We start from the raw sequence: 9,196 nt of genomic DNA on the forward strand, positions 1-9,196 counted from the left end.
ACTCGAGGCGCGAAAACCTCAGATTTGAAAACATTCCAGAAGACGCCACAAACAAAGAGGACACAGAGACAGCGCTGCGCTCGTTTATGGAAACGAATCTGGGCTTCCGTGATGCTGCTAACGTAGAAATACAACGAGTCCATCGAGTCGGCAGAAAGAAAGATGACAAGCCCAGAACCATCATTGCTCGCTTCCTACGATTCAAGGATGTTGAGAAGTTGCTTTCGCTGGGACACCGACTACGAGGAACAAATTATAAAGTGTACCAAGACCTTCCGTTCGAGATCGTCGATCGCAGAAAGAAGCAGATGGATACCTTCAAAAAGGCAAGACGCAACGATATTCCCGCAGCCTTCAGTAAATCTCAGCCCGACAAACTATACATTCGAGGCAAGCTATGGCCATCTGGAAAGCCTTTCGAGCTGTGAACTGCTGGAACATTCACGAAACTGTGAGGTATAATACAGTACAAAATTAGTCCGTTTTTGCTAAGTTTTGAGTTGTTTAATTGCCTTCTCTCGTAAAACTCTGTAAGCAAAGTCTCCTAAAGTGTATAATGAAACTTTCTCGAATTGAAATAATTGTTAGGCGTGCGGTCACGGAAAACGCGAAACCTCTGTCGAAATAGTCGTGAAGCAAAACCTTTCAAACCCTTCACGGCTGTTTCTCAGCAATCCATCTAGGCGGCGTTTAAATGTTTTTATGTCTTCGATTTATTGTATAGGCGTGTGTGTGTGTTTGTTGTATTTCTTTAGCTTTCTGTGTATTTTCTGCCCTTCTGCCATTCAAAACTATTTACTTGCATTTTCACTCACTCTGCGTTCAGCTATACCTTGCTCTTTATCGAAGCAAATCAGGAAAAACCTTTTCGTCTCTGGTCAGCCATGCAGGTTTTTGCATTATTTTATTATCTACCGCAAAAAAGATGAATACACTTAACGACCTACATCTGAAGTGCCTGTCGCTAAACGTAAGAGGGCTCAACAAAACTTTTAAGCGTCGATTAATATTCCGATGGCTACACAAACAAAAACAACATTTCATTTTTCTGCAAGAGTGTTATAGCTCAAATTTATGCGCATCAAGATGGGAAAATGAATGGGGCGGCAAGGTGATATATAGTCATGGCACAAACCATAGTAAAGGCGTGATGATTCTAATTAACCCGTCAGTGGACTGTAAAATTGAAAAAACTATTTGTGACAAAAATGGCAGGTTCATTATCATAAAACTCTCCCTTGACGAGCAATCAATTGTTCTCGTAAACATCTACGCTCCAAATGACGCAACCCAGCAATTAGGTTTCTTTACAAGGCTTGATCAATTATTACAAGATTTCTCTCAAGACAATATAATAATCGGAGGCGATTTCAACTGCCCGCTTTCTACAAAGGATAAAATTGGTGGAAAACCCGTCACACAGAAAACAAAAGTCATAAAGGCTATTGAAACGCTTTGCCATACTCTGAGTCTCCGCGACATTTGGCGAAGTTTAAATTCCGATCTCTCCCGCTTCACTTGGAGAAATAAGTCACTTAAAATACAATGTCGTTTAGATTTTTTCTTAGTCTCAGAAGACCTCTGCAGTCAAACGAAAGGTTGCGACATCCTACTAGCACCTGAAAGCGATCATTCAGCTGTCACTTTACATATCCAATCAGATACTCTAGCTCAGAAAAAAAGGACCTGGTTTCTGGAAGTTTAACAGCGCACTCCTCAAAGATGAGTACTACATCGCCTCCCTACGCGAGAATATTCCCAATTTTAGGGAGAAATACTCCGATATAACTAATTTTTTGGGCCTAAAATGGGATCTTATTAAAATGGAAATCAGGGGTTTCACCGTGAAATATTCAAAACAAAAAGCAAAAGTGAACAAAGATAAAGAGAAGTCACTGCAAGAAAAAATCAACACCTTGCAGGCGCAAACCGAGAAACACCCGCACAACAAGAAATTACTCCTCGAACTTAACGCAGAAAAAATGCGGCTAAAAAGAATAATGAATTACAAGACAAAAGGCGCCATCCTAAGGAGTAAAGTGAGATGGCACGAACAAGGCGAGCGAAACACGAAATACTTCTACGGCCTAGAAAAAAGAAATTACAAGAACAAGACAGTTACAAGATTGAAAATCGCTGAAAATGTCTTTACAAGTGATCAATTTGAGATTCTTGAAAAAGAAAAACAGTTCTACAAATCCCTTTATAAATCAAAAAATGTAGATCCGAGTAAATTCGAAGAATCAATGTTTTTTAACCAAGGAAATATTTCTCCGCTAACCGAGGAAGACAAATCAGCATGCGAAGGTCAAATAACCATGGATGAATGCCTTGAAGCACTAAAAGATTTCCAATCTGGAAAAACACCAGGCACTGACGGCTTTTCAGCAGAATTTTACCGTTTTTTTCTGGCACGAAATCGGGAGAACCTTAACAGACAGTCTTAACCACGCCTTCAAATCGGGGAAGCTTTCTATCACCCAGAGAAGAGGGATTATCTCACTAATTCCGAAAAAATCTAAGGACAAATCTATCTTAGAAAACTTAAGACCAATTTCGCTTCTAAACGTAGACTACAAAATCCTCACCAAAGCTATCGCAAAAAGACTTGAAAAAGTACTACCCAAGATCATAAATGCCGACCAAACTGGCTATGTCAAAGGTCGATATATCGGTGAAAATATTCGCCTAATACAAGATACTATTTATTTCACAAGCCAAACAAATTGTGAAGGTATAGCTATCTTTCTTGACTTTAAAAAAGCTTTTGACTCGATAGAATGGAACTATCTATATGCCGCTCTTAACCTCTTCAACTTCGGGCCTGATATCCTAAATTGGATCAAAATAATATATAACGATGTTTCCAGTTGTGTCATCAATAACGGTCATGCTTCTGATTTTTTCTCGCTACAACGCGGAGTTCGACAAGGTTGCCCCCTATCCGGAATTCTGTTTATCTTAGGAATTGAATTATTTGCAAGAGCCTTAAAGAACAATGCTTCCATCAAAGGCATTCAAGTTGGTGACAACGAAATAAAAGTAGCACAATATGCCGATGACACCACTGTTTTTGTCCGCGATCTAAAATCAGTTCATGAGCTGCTTAGTTTTCTTAAAGATTTCAGTTCCATCTCCGGCCTAGAGATTAATACCGCGAAAACTGAAGCAATGTGGTTAGGGCAGTGGAAAAACAGACAGGACACTCCCTTCGGCTTCAAATGGCCGAAAGAACCGATACTTTCTTTAGGTGTTTTCTTTTCACATAACCAAATTGATGCAGATGAACTCAATTTTGGTGCTAAAATAAGAGACCTAGAAAAATCGCTGAGCGCGTGGCAAAGAAGAAAGCTAACGCTATATGGAAAAATTAATATAGTTAAAACACTAGGTCTCCCTAAACTGATCTTTAATGCTTCAGTCCTGCACGTCCCATACCACTTTATCGAGAAAATCAACAAGATTACGTTCAACTTTATCTGGGACGGAAAACCATCTAAAATCAAAAGAACTACCATAATAGGAGAAAAAAAGAACGGTGGACTAAAAATGTGCGATTTTACAATTATGGAAAAGGCACTAAAGACAGCTTGGATCTACAGAATTCAAAGCAACTCATCCGCTGCATGGAAATTCATTCCGGACCACATTATGCGACACCACGGCAATCTCACTTTCTTAACGCATTGTAACTATGATGTTAAATCTCTAAAGCTTGAAAATCTGCCGGATTTCTATTGCTCAATCTTAAAATATTGGCAAAATTTTAAAACACTAGATGACAACAACAGTGATATTAAACAGGAAATTCTATGGAATAACTGCAGCATTCTTATCGACAGAAAGCCAATCTTTTATAGAAATTGGTTCGCCCAAGGAATTGTTCGTTTGCACCATTTACTGAACGAGCATGGACTTTTTTACAACCTTGCTGAATTTAAAATAAAATACAACCTTAACGTGCCTTTCACCGTCTACTACGGCCTCCTCGATGCCATACCACGTGCGTGGAAAAATGAACTAAAACTGTGTAACCATACCGACATTGTCAACCAAAATAGTGAAACACTCTTATCGACTGCTTCAATTTACTCTACTTTCCTAGATAACTCCTTCAAACCACCAACTTCGCAAAGTAGGATCCTTCGTCATGGCTTTACTGAGAGTAATGTCCAAAAGGTTTATCAACTACCTTTCATTATTACAAAAGAAACCCAAATCATCATGTTCCAATATAAAGTTATACACAACATACTCCCCCACACAGATGAGCCTTTATCGTGATGGCCTTTCTGACAACGACATCTGTCTTCTTTGCAATACTGAAAAACAGACTTTAAACCATTTGCTTGTCAATTGCTTAAAAACAACCTCCTTCTGGAAATTATTTGAAGACTGGTGGTATGAAAAGTCCCAAGAACGACTATCTCTAACTCAAAGCATCATACTATATGGTTTTTTCGGTAAGACATCACACTGGCAGGCACTTAACTATTCAATTATCCTGGGAAAACACTATATTTTCTGCACAAATGGTGACCAAGACGAACTGTGTTTCCGAACGTTTCTTCTTCGTCTTCGCGACAAATTGCAGATACTTAGAGAGAGTGCAATCGCAAGTAAATGCTTAGACCAATTTCAGCGTACGTGGGCTTTCCTTCTGTAAGACTTCTTTTATAATATTCTAAATTCGTACTGTATATTTGAAGCATATAAGTATTGTAGGTAAAGTAGGATAATTCAAAATTAGGCGGAAAATTTGTAATTTTTGTAGTGTTATGTAGTGTTACTAGTGTGTAAGCGTGTATTATATATGAAGCAAAATTGTGTAAAAAAAAAAAAAAAACCTGTATAGTAGTAGTAAATACTTTAGTTTATAAAATTATTGTATAGTATGTAGTGTAGTATAAGTATTGTTTTTGTAAGTAGTATTGTAACTAGCGTATGTTTTTGCTTTGTAAGTAGTGTTTTTTTTTTGGTGTTGCAATAATAATAATAATAAAAAAAAATAAATAAAAATAAATAAATAAATAAAAAAAAAAAAAAAACTTCCAAAAACTTGTTGATTCATATATCAATGAAGATGACTTATCTGCTCAAATTAATAAAAGAAACAGCAACTTAGTATACAAAGAGAACACATAGTGAAAAAGAGTTAAGTGATATTAGCTATGTTACACAGTTAACACCAATATAGTTTTATTAAGAAAAAAGGTTGACCGCATAATTCATTGTAGCGCAACAATATTTATTATACTTAAAGTATTGTAAAAGTGCTACATAGTGATCGCTTGTTTGAATAATTAACCTCTCTTCGCTTCGCATTTTAAGGTTATAGTTATACTTTTCTATTCTTTTTTTAATTGTTGTTCATGCAAACTGCTATTGATAACAAAATTATTATTAATATTTCTTGCAGATATCAAATGCCTCTTTCAATGATTACAGTCCTTGCTGCCATGGCCATAAGGGCCATGGCAGAAAATACCCAAATACCCAATTCAAGAAACCCATCCCGATGCTCCTGTGGGGTAAGATTTGTTGTAATTTCTCTCAATTTAAGAATTTTTTAATCAACATTTTCTCAACTTTTTTATTACCAATTTAATGCTCTAATTAATTTTTTGTACTATTTAAACAGAACGCTGGTCAGCAGACCAGCGATCCCTCAGGAGCATGAGGGATGATTTTTAAAACAGCCACACATGTAAATAGCAAATGTGAGCATGTATAAACTTGCTTTTGCTAACAAATATTTTAGAGATTTATTGAAGTATGTGTTTAATTATACGTGGTTTAATCACAAGATGGATGTAACTACTTTGATATAACTCAAGTTATTTTCACAATTTCCAGTTATTTGGAAATTAACAATTTCTTTATCTCTTTGCAGATATATCACGTTATTGTTACCGTTATTGTTACCGAGACTAAAAAAATAAACGGGAAGGCCCAAACAATAAGGTAAGCAAAATATTGCAATTTCTAATTTACAGCCTTTTAATTTTCTGTACTGCTAGAAAGATTAATGATAAAGAAAGAATTAATTTGCAAAATCTTTACAGAGCAGTTGTATTTGATATTTGATATTTGTAAATTTTGCGAGCACTGCGACATCTTGGGGTACCACTCATGACCCCTCTGATTGGCTACTTGCGAGTTTGGGTACAGACACACCCATCGCACCAATTATTTCCCATTTTAATTAAAACACGTTTCTAGACCACAAATTAAAACATTTCGTTCTCTTTTTCAGGTTACAATGTTTCTTTTGCAATGCAACTATGCCCGTGGGAGACTTTCACTTTCACTTACATGCGGTTTCGTTTACAGAAACTTCATGTTGACTGTTGTTTTCAAATTGTAAGTACTTTGACCTGCTGTATATATCTTCATAACAGTTGAAAAAAGAACATTTTTACAAATTCTCATTAAAACATTGATTTCTTTTTCATTAAAACAGACAGCTAATGTTACAATAAAGTAAAAAAGAAAGAAGAATGAAGATAATGATGATGAAGGTGACAATGACGATGACAACAATGATGAAAGATGATTATTGATGATGATGACGATGACGATAAATATGATTGTGAAATTAAATGTTTGGTTTCAAAATGAGAGTAGATTCTATTTTAATTTTCCACGATTATATTTCTTGGAAACCGTATACATCTTGGCGGGAAACGAAATTCCACGGTCTGTCCTGGCAAAGAAGTTTCAAAATGACTGTTAATAAGCAGTTATTAGATGAGGTTGAGTATGATATCGTGAATTATCAAAACCTCGTGTCCGTGTTATCTGCCTCAGCCGACATGTGAAAACCAAATTTAATAATTGTTGTATTATACGTTTTCAAACAATTTGCCATCACTTTTTCTCGCGCGGGCGTAAAACTCCGTCAGAATATTGGCCAAAAGCGGTTTATCTTGTGGTTCCTCCAAGTTCTTCTCCCTCAAATAATCATTCAGAATTTTTACACTTGTTTTTGTTGTTCTCTTTGTGTTTTTAGCACACAAAGTTCACAGGCACCTGTATACACATTGCACAAACCATGACTCATCATTGGAGTCCTCTAGTCGAGACTATTTGACCTTGTAATTTAAGACTTCACAAAAACTGATATATAACAAAACTGACATAATAGAACTTATTTTGTTTAAGAGGCTATTTAATCTTAACTATATCTTGACCTTACGTTTACACTCTACAGTACAATTGTTTTATATGGCTTTTAAAGCTCCCCTTTTTATATTTTCTTTATTTTCAAGTCAAACAGATGTTCCTCCATCATTATTTCACAAAGCTCTTGTACTTATGTATGTATGACAATGTTTTTATTAAGCCAGAGGTTGCTGTGATTACGTTACAGTAAATGAAATGCTAGCTCAACACAACAATCATGAAATTAAGCAAGATCATAGTCAGTGAAAAAGAAGAAACCATTTCTATCAATCACTTGATTAACAGAGCACACTTGACCAACGATGCTATTGATATAGAAAGTTACAAGGTGAAAGCTATGAAAGAAGATGCAACTTCTTTTCCGATAAACTCGAGAAAACAAGATATAATATACCACGTGGACAGGGCCTTGGAAGAGGATGACCATCGTAGCAAAACGACAGGAAACTACTGTTACACAATGCGACATGCTTACTGCACAGGTTACAAGTACCGTCCTTGGAAAGACAAGAAACTTTTCCAAACACGAGTAATTTACAAAGTACAATATGGTAAAAGGGGAAAAGAAATCGTTGTTAAGACAGCATATCCCTGTTAAATTGCAGCTCTTGCAAAAAGAAAAAGTGTTATATACAGAACCAAGGTGCTTAATTATTGCAAAAAGTAACACTGTTGAAAGCTTTCAAAAATATCCCATTTGCAAATACTGCTACAAAGAGATGACAGAATCACCATTAAACGAACAGCGTTTAAATACAACATTGTCAAAACATTGTAACTATAAGAAACAAAACAAAAACTTCATCAGTTCTGGAAACTTCATCAGTTATAAAAAATGTGCAAGAATGACTAATTAAAGTTTTTAACGAGTGCGACAAAACGTGCAAAAAAGAACATTCCGGTGGAGAGAAGTCCAAACAAAAAAAAATGCTACGACGATCTAATCTATATTCAAAGAAAAATTGCAGATTTATTGAATATAAACTTTGAGGAAGTGATTAACATCGAAGATGGTAGTAATCAGCAACCATTATTTCATTTCAGATAATGGGCGAACCATCGTATTATGAATGGCACAAAGAAAGAAAAGGCAATCACGATGGTATTTAAAGAATGAATTGTTTAAAATATAGAAGAAAGAAAAGTATCAGGCAGGAAAAATGAAGCCCCTTGATTGCTACCGAAAGCCGGAGGATATAATTGTAAAGGACAAACTGTATAGAGAAAAGCATAAACATAAAATAAATGAAAAAAGGAGAAAAAAATATAGAGAAGATGAAGGGTATAGGAGAAAAGTAATGGAAAGATAAAAAATTATCATCATCGATCAAAGAAAAAGGGAAAAAAAAGGAAAAGTAAAAAGGAAAAATGTTCCTTTTTGGATGTCTTTTAGCGAACAGAGGCAGAGGCCATCCAAGCCAGAACCACATTGCCAAAAAGGCACCGGAGTTGTCAATACTGCGATTGAAAAATATTTCTGCAGAAAATAAATGTCAAGAGGGAGGCAACCATGTTGATATTTGTCTGAAGGTAAGTTGAACCTTAATATTAGGTATTTGCGAGTCAGTCGATTTCAGTTATTCTTCAAGGATTCTTAATATGTATTTTTGCAGGTGAATAACATCAAAAGCCTAGGTCAAACAGTGGTCACAACAACTCAAAGCACCTCTCCATCCCTTTAAGCTGAAGCCAACTTGATCAAATACAAGTCTGAGACACTCCTAAAATTATTTTCACAATAAAATTATAATTCCAGTGAAGCAGTGGAAGACATGTATATAGATATGTGTTAGGTAAATCAGTTAAATCTTCTTTTTTATTTCTTTTACATTCTGAATTTGTTTACCTTGTCAACAGAGCAAGACACAGAGGAGTTTGTTCAGTTCTTAAAGGGCTACATTTCGAGATGCCACCTTTCCTCCCAAAATGCACATGCCAGAAAAACATATTACACCCTTTATGCGGAAATGACGCCTACCATTAGGCTTTTATGGCACTGAAAGCGCCTGAC

Source organism: Oculina patagonica, chromosome 4, assembly GCF_052425735.1.
Source record: "Oculina patagonica isolate OP01 chromosome 4, crgOcupat, whole genome shotgun sequence".
NCBI classification, from domain to species: domain Eukaryota; kingdom Metazoa; phylum Cnidaria; class Anthozoa; order Scleractinia; family Oculinidae; genus Oculina; species Oculina patagonica.